Source organism: Salmo salar, chromosome ssa10 (assembly GCF_905237065.1).
Source record: "Salmo salar chromosome ssa10, Ssal_v3.1, whole genome shotgun sequence".
NCBI lineage: Eukaryota > Metazoa > Chordata > Actinopteri > Salmoniformes > Salmonidae > Salmo > Salmo salar.
Window position 1 is genome coordinate 23,559,263 of NC_059451.1, and position 11,788 is coordinate 23,571,050.

Genomic DNA, 11,788 nt, shown 5'->3' on the forward strand with positions numbered 1-11,788 from the left:
TCATTAAACGCATAGAATAAAAATCCATATAGTTCAATGGCCCTCAGAGACAATTGCTCAGCAATATGCAAAACAATATATATAATATGTATAATAAACCTTTATATTAAATATGATTTATTGTTATGAGCTGCATAAAACATGTATGATATATAGAACACAATATTTCTGGAAAGGGAATAAACATGTTGCTTATGGGATTGTATAATAACTTTGTTATATAATGATCAATTAGATGATCCCTTATTATTTGCAGTGGTGGAAAACGTACCCAATTGTCATACTTGAGTAAAAATAAAGATACCTTAATAGAAAATGACTCAATTAAAGTGAATGTCACCCAATAAAATTCTACTTCAGTAAAAGTCTAAAAGTATTTGGTTTTAAATATAATTCAGTATCAAAAGTAAAAGTACAAGTATAAATAATTTAAAATTCCTTATATTAAGCAAATCAGACTGCATCATCATCATCATTTTCCATTTTTTCTTTTTTTATGGATAGCTAGCAATACATTCCAACATTCAGACATCATTTACAATGAAGCATTTGTGTTTAGTGAGTCCACCAGATAAGAGGCAGTAGGGATGAACAGGGATCTTCTCTTGAGTGTGTGAATTAGACCACTTTCCTGTCCTGCTAAGCATTCAATATGTAAGTACTTTTGGGCGTCAGGGAAAATGTATGGAGTAAAAAGTATATAATTTCCTTTAGGAAGTGAAGTGAAGCAAAAGTAAAAGTTGTCAAAAAATATAAATATTAAAGTACAGATACCCCAAAGTACTACTTAAGTAGTACATTCAAGTATTTTTACTTAAGTACTTTACACAACTGATTATTTGTATTGGATTAGGCTGCAGGTTTATGCATTCATTGTTTTCTCCACAGATGCTCTTTAGAGGATTATGAAGTAAAACATATACTGCTTTTTATTTTGTACTCTCAATTTTAAATAAAGTGAGGTATAAATGCTTTACTTTAAGATCAAATTATCATTGCATAAAAAGGTGTGGTTAGGCCTACATTATGTTCTTTAAATTAATATCTTATTATTATTCCTAATAAACATAATTGGTTCAAATCACAAAAGTGCATAATTTCAAAAATCTCCCGTTATATTCTCTGATCAAAGTTCAGTGCACTCTGCATAACATTTAATATATGTTCAATTTAAGTGTATGTGTCATTAATCACCAAAGGAGAGAACCTGACAATGAATTTATGTGTGTGCAGCGAGCTAATGAAGCCGAGAACAATAATAATACTGGTGATGAAAATAGAAAGGTTGTGAGCATGGGAAGGACAAAGGTTAAATGACATTACTGGTAAGCCTAGTTATTAAATGAGTAGAGGAGAGATCAGTAAGTAGGTTAGTAGAACATCGCTGAAGCTGACAGAGCTCTCCATTCACACCCCTCCCTCTCTCTCCACACACCCTTTTCTCTCAGTTCCTCTCAACCCATTTCCTATCTACATCTCCAGTTACACTCTGCTTTTGTTTATCCTATGGACCTATTGAGCTGCTTTGCATCCACTCCTTTTCTATGATTTTCAATATCTGCATTCAACTTTACAAACATGCACATCTTAACCCATATTGTGTTCTGTATCTCAATGTCTCTTGCTATTATACATGACCCCTAGTACATCAGCCTGTTTGCAGGAGAACATCAAAAAGCTTAGCTCAGAGTGCTTCCTTTGCAATGCTTACAAACACAGCCATGAAGAAAATACTGCAGGAATTTCTGCATTCTCCTCTTTCTAAACTTCTCCTTGCTCCTATTTTTCATGTCTGTGTATGTTTTCCTTCCTGTCTGAATGATTCTTCATCTTCATCCTTCTTCCTCGGTTACGTATTCTCCGCCTCTCGCATCTCTTTCCTCTGCAGCCACAGAGCGCGTTCCTCTGCCCAGGTGTTGCTGACGCATGCCAGATCTTACAACGCCTCGATAGGTATTTTAAATATCAGCTAACCACATCATATGTTATAGCAATTTGTCAGTTGAAGACACAGTCAATGACATGGAACGCAAACACTGGTTGATGCATGCCACATCTGAGCAGGGGAACGTGACCATAGTCTCTATCCTGCATTCACTGGTTTCGTCACTGACCCCCTGACCCGGAATCTTATATAACCACTGCAATGCCTGTAAATTAGAGTGGGAGAGAGGGGGAGGAGCTTAACAACACACAGGCATGTAGGCCAAAAATCTCCAGATTATTACAGCATAGAGGAAGAGAGAGAAAAAGAGGGTGGGAGAGAGATTACAGCACATTGCGGAAAAAAAGAGAGGGAGAAAGATTACAGCATAGAGAGAGAGGGAGAAAGATGGAGAAAAGAGAGAGGGATTACAGCACATAGAAATAAAGAGATATAGAACTATTACAGCATAGATGGAGAGGGGGAAGATAGAGAGAGGGATTACAGCACATAGAGATAAAGAGATTTAGAACTATTACAGCATAGATAGAGAGAAAAGGGGGTGGAGAGAGACAGAAAGAAAAGAGAAGGAGGGAGAGAGAGAGAGAGATTACAACATATGGAGAAAGAGCGAGAGAGAGCTTATAACATAGAGAGGGAGGGAAAGATGGGTAGAGGCAGAGGAGAGAACAAATAGATTTCAGAGAGAAAGAAAGATTACAGAATATAGACAAACAGAGAGAAGAGATTGCAGCATGATACAAATAGTGATTTCAAAGCAAAGGTATATATGAAGTGCAAAAGGTTAGATGTGTGCTTTGACAGAGCACAGAGGATGAAGTGAGTTTGGAGGAGGACTAGAGGGCTCCCCGCCACCCCACAGTGGATAAAGCACTGGAGTATTTTAGGATCCCACTCTCTGTACTGTAATCCTCTCTCCTCCCCTCTCCCTCATCCTGCTCAACCCCCCTCTCTTCTCCTCTTTCAAATGCACACTAATCCATCACTGTTTCTCTAACAGGCCTGTAATCTATTTTGTCCCTGCCCATCCACCACCTCCTCTCATCGACTCTGTCCATTCATTCACACCAATAGATAAGTGAGTCAAACTCCAGCACAGCCACGCGGAAATCCTTTATCACCTCACTGGCCAGGCCACGCCTCTCCTCCACAGCCAAAGGGTTTGTGGGTCATCTTAGAAACAGGAATGTGAGTTTGGTGGTGCATGCTTTGGAGGCGAGGCTAGCGATTTCCATCTATCTCGCTAACAGCTGTCGGTCTCCAAGATATCAGCAACGAGTTTTCCTGAGATCCATATGGGTTTTATCCTTGTCAAAACGATCCATATTATTTTTATATTGATGATCTCGTCTGGCACAGGCGTATTGGGATGGAAAGCAGACAATTAAAAATTACATTTACAATGATGACATCTGTGCCACTCTATCACATTTTTTATTTGACCTTTATTTAACTAGGCAAGTCAGTTAAGAACAAATTCTTATTTATGATGACAGCCTACACTGACGACACCGAGCCACGCCCTATCACGGCCAGATGTAAAGCAGCCCGGATTTGAACCAGGTACTGCAGTTACACCTCTTGCACTGAGATGGACCACCGCGCCACTTGGGAGCCTGACCCCCAGACTTATTTGTGTGGCAGGCCATGTGTCAGTTTGCTTCTGCATCATTTTGATCAACATCAAAACGAACAGTTACTATACATGGGACTGACTGTTTGCTATGAGAAGAGTAATAAGAAAAATACAGAATGAATAATACAAGTCTTTTGAGGGTCTGGGAATTCTTCCATTTCCTAAATTGGTGGTGAGATTGGTGGTAAAATGTCCATTATTTGTTGGTTGAAATGACTGTCTCTTCCAAATGGTAAAGTAATGGAGAAGAACTATTCTAATTGGTCTTGGCTTGGTTCTGGTCCTTCTGGGAAACCTCTGGTTAGGCCTTCCATTGTCTCAGTCTTTTTTAACTCAACATATTGACTCATTGACTAACCCCTTGTTATTTTCGATATTTCTTTCTTCCTTTCTTTCCAGTGCTATCTAATGGCCACGTCATTAATGAACAAATGTGGCGCTATCAACCTATAGTATTGAAATAGCATTTCAAAGAGATATTGGGCGTACAACTTCCATTATAAGTTGAAGTCTTTCTGGGCAGTTATTCTCCTTTCTCCTACCTCTGGGTTCCCTCAAATGATATTGCCTAACATCCAACAAGGTACCAGGCATCCACTCTGTCAACAACCAGAGAGAAGAAGTCAATGAGGAGGTCAAGTTTAAAGGCTACAATGAAATGGGCAAGTACCAGGAAATATGTCAGCCATCCCAGGGGTCAGAGGTCATGCTTTAGGCAGGGGGCCAGGGAGTTGGTCTTGCAATAGAGTACTGTGGAGAAAAAGAGAGAGGGAGGTAGAAAGGAAGGGAGAAAAAAATGAAAGCGTTAGAGAGTGAAGAGAGAAAACCGAGTGGACAGCCTGTTGCTCTGAAGAAGATACTGAAGCGCGATCTCCTCTTTCCTGCAGGTTTCCATGACAATGGCCAGGGCACCGACCCTGTGGCCTGGCAGTAATGAATCATCTGGCTCGAAGGTCATCTAGCTGAGATAGCCATGTTCGTTTTCCTATCCTCAGAACAGATTACATTTTTATGAAATGCCAATGCCATTTATCTTCCTCTCTGCCAGCTGCCAGCTACAGATGAGAACAATAACTAAACTGACTGACAAAGAGCAAGGCACACACTTGCTATTGACTCACTGCATTAACACACAGGCAAACGGGCTCAACCATACAATGAACAGGAATATTACACTGAAAACCTGACAACCAGGTAAAAAACAGATGTTAAAAATAGAATTATAAATTTAAATGAAAATATACATTGGATTTTGTTGTACAGTACAAGTTACAAAGAGTAGGCCACTGTATGATTTCTTAGCACTTTCTTAATTTTTTGTTGTTGTTTAATGGAGCCTTGTCCTGATCCGTCCATGACAAAGCGCTGCCAATGTCCTCATGGTAACATGGTGAAGGGGATTTGTTTATCTCAGGGGATTTGTTTATCTCAGATTTGTTTATCTCAGCATGATATGACATGTATGACTGACCCACTTACCAAGATGACACCCATACTCACTGTGAAACATACCGCAAAAAAACACATTTACAGTGCCTTGCAAAAGTATTCAGACCCCTTGTATTTCTTCACATTTTATTGTGTTACAAAGTGGGATTCAAATGGATTTAATTGTCGTTTTTTTGTCAACAGTCAACACAAAATACTCTAATGTCAAAGTTGAAGAAAAATGATGAAAAAAATAATAAATCCATAACTATACTGAACAAAAACATAATCACAACATATAAAGTGAGTCCCATGTTTCATGAGCTAAAATAAAAGATCCCAAAAATGTTCCATACGCACAAAAAGTTTATTTCTCTAACATTTTATGCACAAATTTGTTTACATCCCTGTTAGTGAGCATTTCTCCTTTGCCAAGATATTCGATCCACCTGACAGGTGTGGCATATCAAAAAGCTGATTAAACATCATGATCATTTCACAGGTGCACCATGTGCTGGGGACAATAAAAGGCCATTCTAAAATGTGCAGTTTTGTCACACAACACAATACCTCAGATGTCTCAAGTTGAGGGAGGGTGCAATTAAAATAAAATTAAAATACAATTTTAGGAAATTGTTGCATGTTGCATTATATTTTAGTTCAGTATAAAATATATTATTTAGCCCCTTTGTTTAGGCAAGCCTAAATTAGTTCAGAAGTGAGATTTGGCTTAACAAATTACGTAATAAGTTACATGGTGTCACGGCTGTCTGAAGAATGGGACCAAAGCGCAGCTAGTGTATCGTTCCCCATTTTATTATAACTGTGAAACTATGGAAGACATACAAATAAACTAATGAACAAAACAACAAACCGTGACGAAGAGGTGCAACATACACTTACTCAAAATAATCTCCCACAAAACCTAGTGGGAAAACCAACAACTTAAATATGATCCCCAATTAGAGACAGCTGCCTCTAATTGGAGATCATCCCCCCAAAAAACCCAACATAGAAATACAGAAACTAGACAAAACCCCAACATAGAAAAAAGAAACTAGAACCAGCATAGAAATAAATAAACTAGACAAAACCCCCTGTCACGCCCTGACCTACTCTACCATAGAAAATAAAAGCTTTCTATGGTTAGAACGTGACAGTACCCCCCCCCCCAAAGGTGCGGACTCCGAACGCAAAACCCTAAACAACAAAAAAAACAGGGAGGGTTAGGGTGGGTGTCTAATGTTGGTGGCGGCTCTGGTGCAGGACAAAGAACCTTCTCATCCCGCGGATCCTCCTGCATCGGAGGCGGTTCTGGTGCGGGACGAAGAACCCTCTCATCCTGCTTATCCCCCAGCATAGGAGGTGGCTCCGGTTCGGGGCGTAGCCCCCGCTCCGCCAGCTGATCCCTCCGCTTTTGTGTCACCGGACCGCGGATCATCACCGGAGGCTCCGGACAGCAGACTGCCACTGGAGACTCCGGACAGCGGGACCGCCGCTGGAGACTCCGGACTGCGGGACCACCGCTGGAGACTCCGGACTGCGGGACCGCCTCTGGAGACTCCAGACTGCGGGACGGCCTCTGGAGACTCCGGACTGCGGGACCGTCGCTGGAGACTCCGGACTGGGGGACCGTCGCTGAAGGCTCCGGACTGGGGGATCGTCGCTGAAGGCTCCGGACTGGGGGACGTCACATAGTTTCACAGTTATAATAAAATGTGGAACGATACACACGCTGCGCTTTGGTCCCATTCTTCAGACAGCCGTGACAGAATCGCCCACCACCAATGGACCAAGCAGCGTGGTCAGGAGGACTGGACCTGGGAGGAAATCCTGGATGGGGCAGGACCCTGGATAAGGCCCGGGGAGTACTGCCGTCCAAAGGAGGAAATTGAAGCAGCGAGAGCAGAACGGCGATATTACGAGGCGTTATACCATCAAGGCAAGCAGGCGGAGACAGCGAGAGAGAGGAACGGCGACAATACGAGGAACTAGCACGGCAACGACGGAAGCCCAAGAGGCAGCTCCAAAAAAAATTGTGTGGGGGGGCACACGGGGAGTTTGGTGGCGTCAGGTTTGGGACCTAAGCCAACTCCTCGTGCTTACCGTGGAGAGCTGAGGGGTGAACCAGAGCCAGTCAGGGAGACGAGTGAGGAACTCAACGCAAGATTCCGGGGAGAGGTGTTAGCATTGAGAGCGCTGCAGAGTGGGCGTGCTGAGGTGCTGACACCAGTCCGGTGACATATGCACCAGTTTCACGCATCTGGCCTTCAGTGCGCCTCCCCAGTCTGGTACGTCCTGTGTCTCCTCCATGCATTCGCTTGAGGGAGCGTGTGACCTGCCAGGCACCATGTTTTGCGGTGATACGCACGGTGTCTCCAGTGCGCATTCACAGCCCAGTGCGTCCTGTGCCAGCGACCCGCACTTGCCGGGCTAAAGTGAGCATCCAGCCAGGACAGATTGTGCCTGACCTACGCTCCAGACCTCCAGTGCGCCTTCACAGCCCAGTACGCCCTGTGCCTGCTCCTCGCACTTGCCCTGTGGTGCGTGTCACCAGTCTGGCGCCACCTGTGCCACTCCCACGCATCAGGCCTCCAGTGCGCCTGCCCAGTCCAGGGTGTCCTCTTCCTGCTCCCCGCACTCGCCCTGAGGTGCGTGTTACCAGTCTGGCGCCACCTAGGCCAGCCCCACGCATCAAGCCTCCAGTGCGCCTGCCCAGTCCGGGGTGTCCCGTTCCTGCTCCCCGCACTCGCCCTGAGGTGCGTATTACTAGTCTGGCGTCACCTGTGCCACCCCCACGCATCAGGCCTCCAGTGCGCATTCCCAGTCCAGAGCTTCCGGCAACAGTTCCCAGTCCAGAGCTTCCGGCAACAGTTCCCAGTCCAGAGCTTCCGGCGACGGCCTACAGTCCGGAACCTCCTGAGACGGCCTACAGTCCGGAACCTCCTGAGATGGCCTACAGTCTGGAACCTCCTTAGACGGCCTACAGCCCGGAACCTCCTGAGACTGCCTACAGCCCGGATCCTCCTGAGACGGCCTACAGCCCGAAAACCTTCAGAGACGGCCTACAGCCCGAAAACCTCCAGAGACGGCCTACAGCCCGAAAACCTCCAGAGACGGCCTACAGCCCGAAAACCTCCAGAGACGGCCTACAGCCCGAAAACTTCCAGAGTCGGCCTGCAGCCCGGAACCTCCAGCGACGGCCTAGAGCCCAAAAACCTTCAGAGACGGCCTACAGCCCGAAAACCTCCAGAGACGGCCTACAGCCCGAAAACCTCCAGAGACGGCCTGCAGTCCGAAAACCTCCAGAGACGGCCTACAGCCCGGAACCTCCAGCGACGGCCTGCAGCCCGGAACCTCCAGCGACGGCCTGCAGCCCGGAGCCTCCAGCGACGGCCTGCAGCCCGGAGTCTTCAGCGACGGCCTGCAGCCCGGAGTCTTCAGCGACGGCCTACAGCCCAGAACCTCCAGCGGCGGCCTGCAGCCCAGAACCTCCAGCGGCGGCCTGCAGCCCAGAACCTCCGGCGATGATCTACGGTCCGGTGGCACAGAAGCAGAGGGATCAGCAGGCAGAGCGGGGGTTACGCCCTGAACCAGAGCCGCCTCCTCCACTGGAGGATGCGCTGGATGATAAGGTTCTGGGTACTGCACCAGAGCCGCCATAGACACTGGTTACCCTCCCTACCCTCCCTTTTGTTTTTTTAGTTTAGTTTTTTTAGTTGCATTCGGAGTCTGCACCTTTGGGGGGGTGTACTGTCACGTCCTGACCATGGTAAGCTGTTATTTTCTATGGTAGAGTAGGTCAGGGCGTGACAGGGGGTTTATTCTATGTGTTCTATTTCTATGTTCTTAGGTTCTTAGGTTCTAGTTTTTGTATTTCTATGTTGGTTTGTTTGGGATGATCTCCAATTAGAGGCAGCTGGTCCTCGTTGTCTCTAATTGGAGATCATACTTAAGTAGGGGTTTTTCTTCCTGGGTTTTGTGGGTGATTATTTTTGAGTAGTGTTTGTTTCTCCTCTGCGTCACGGTTTGTTGTTTTGTCTATTCAGTTATTTGATGTATTGCATAGTTTCACAGAGTAAATAAAAATGTGGAACTACACACACGCTGCACCTTGGTCCTCTCCTTTTGACAGCCGTGACATGTACGATCTTAATTTGAGCCAGTTTAAGAAAAGAATTCTCCAGGAACAGGAAATGTGAATTATTATGTGGATTATAATTAATAAAAATGTTAGTAGGGGTTGATACATTTTTCATTAGGGCAAATCAAGTCTGACATTTCAAAGTGGAAATTACAAACTTCAGAGGCCTTTTAAAAACTCAAATACACTACATGTTTTGATATTATTGACCATAACCTGTTGTTGAAAAAACGTACGTGTTATGGCTTTTCAGCCTCTTCCATATCGTGGATTCAGAGCTATCTATCTAATAGAACTCAAAGGGTTTTCTTTAATGGAATCTTCTCTAATGTCAAACATGTAAAGTGTGGTGTACCGCAGGGCAGCTCTCTAGGCCCTCTACTCTTTTCTATTTTTACCAATGACCTGCCACTGGCATTAAACACACAATGTGTGTCCATGTATGCTGATGATTCAACCATATTCGCATCAGCAACCACAGCTAATGAAGTCACGGAAACCCTTAACAAAGAGTTGCAGTCTGTTTTGGAATAGGTGGAATAGAATTACCTTAGATTGTATACTGTCATTGTCAAAACATATAGATTCAATGGTTGTAAAGATGGGGAGAGGTCTTGCCATAATAAAGAGATGCTCTGCTTTTTTGACACCATATTCCCAAAAGCAAGTTATGCCGGCTCTAGTTTTGTCTAATCTTGATTATTGTCCAGACGTGTGGTCCCATGCTGCAAGGGAATACCTAGTTAAGCTACAGCTGGCACAGAACAGAGCAGCACTTTCTGCTCTTTATTGTAATCAGAGGGCTGATAGAAATACTATGCATGCCAGTCTCTCTTTGCTAAGAGTTGAGGAGAGACTGACTGAATCACTTCTTCTTTTAATAAGAAACATTAATGTGTTGAAAATCCCAAATTGTTTGCATAGTCAACTTACGCACAGCTCTGACACACACACTTATCCCACCAGACATGCCACCAGGGGTCTTTTCACAGTCCCCAAATCCAGAACAAATTCAAGAAAATGTACAGTATTATATAGAGCCCTTACTGCATGGAACTTCCTCCCATCTCATATTGCTCAAATGAACAGCAAACCTGGTTTCAAAAAACAGATAAAGCAACACCTCACGGCACAACCCCTCTTCCCTATTTGACCTAGATAGTTTGTGTGTATGCATTGCTATGTAGGCTACGTGTGCCTTTAAAAAAAATGTATGTAGTTCTGTCCTTGAGCTGTTCTTGTCTATTGATGTTCTGTATTATGTCATTCAGCATTATGTTTTGTGTGGACCCCAGGAAGAGCAGATACCAAAAGTTTGCATTTCCTGCTCTACAGGAACATTCTCAGCAACAAAATAGTGATCAAATTAAGATCCTACATCTCTACAGCTCAGTATTCAACATCATTCCCTGGAACTGAACACCTCCCTCTGCAACTGGATCCTGGCCTTCCTGACGGGCTCCCAGGCGGTGAGGGTATGCAACAACACATCAGACACGCTGACTATCAACACGGGGCCCGTCAGGGGTGTGTGCTTAGTCCCCTCCTGTACTCCCTGTTCATCCACAACTGCGTGGCTGCGTTACAACACAGTTGTGAAGAGGGCACGACAGCGCCTCTATCCCCTCAGGAGGCTGAAAAGATTTAGCATGGGCCCTCAGATCCTCAAAAAGTTCTACATCTGCCTCATTCTATAAGACTGCTAAACAAGACTGCTAAATAGCTTATCAAATGGCTACCCGCTTCACACTGGAATCTACCCACACACTCACAAATACTTACACTGACAACACACACACACACACACACACACACACACACACACACACACACACACACACACACACACACACACACAACATAAACACACATGCATACTGATGCCACACACACACTCACACACACACTTTCACACTCAGCACATACTCTGCTGCTACTGTATATTATCTATCCTCTTGCCTAGTCTGTCACGGCTGTCTAGGACCAGTGGAGATGTGGAATCAGGAGCAGGAGACAGAGGGCCGGAGCAACAGTGTTTTAATAATAAATGCAAAACGCAATAGCCGTAGGGCACAGGGCGCGTGACGAAGTCCGCCAGGGGAAAACACATTCCCAAAAATAAACACTCTGGAAAAAGCGCACGGGGCGCAGCCCGGCAATACAATGGACAATAACCAGCGAAAAAAAACAGCTACACTCGCAACTGTCTAGAATAGACAATAAACAATCCCGCACGAGAAACCCAACTGAAAATACACACTAAATAACCCCCCACTAATGACAGACACAAAACAGGTGCGGGATAGACAGACAAAACCAAAAGACACAGAAACAACGATCGGTGGCAGCTAATAGGCCGGCGACGACGACCGCCGAGCGCCGCCCGACCGAGGAGGGGCGCCACCTTCGTTAGATACTGTGACAGTACCCCTCCCCTGACTCGGGGACGGCCCGGAGGGCGAGGCGCCGGCCGATCCGGATGGCAACGGTGGAATTGTTGTAGCATAGGTGGATCTAGAATGTCCGCCGCTGGGACCCAGCACCTCTCCTCCGGACCGTACCCCTCCCAGTCCACGAGGTACTGCAGTCCCCCTACCCGACGTCGGGAGTCCAGGATGGCTCGGACTGTGTACGC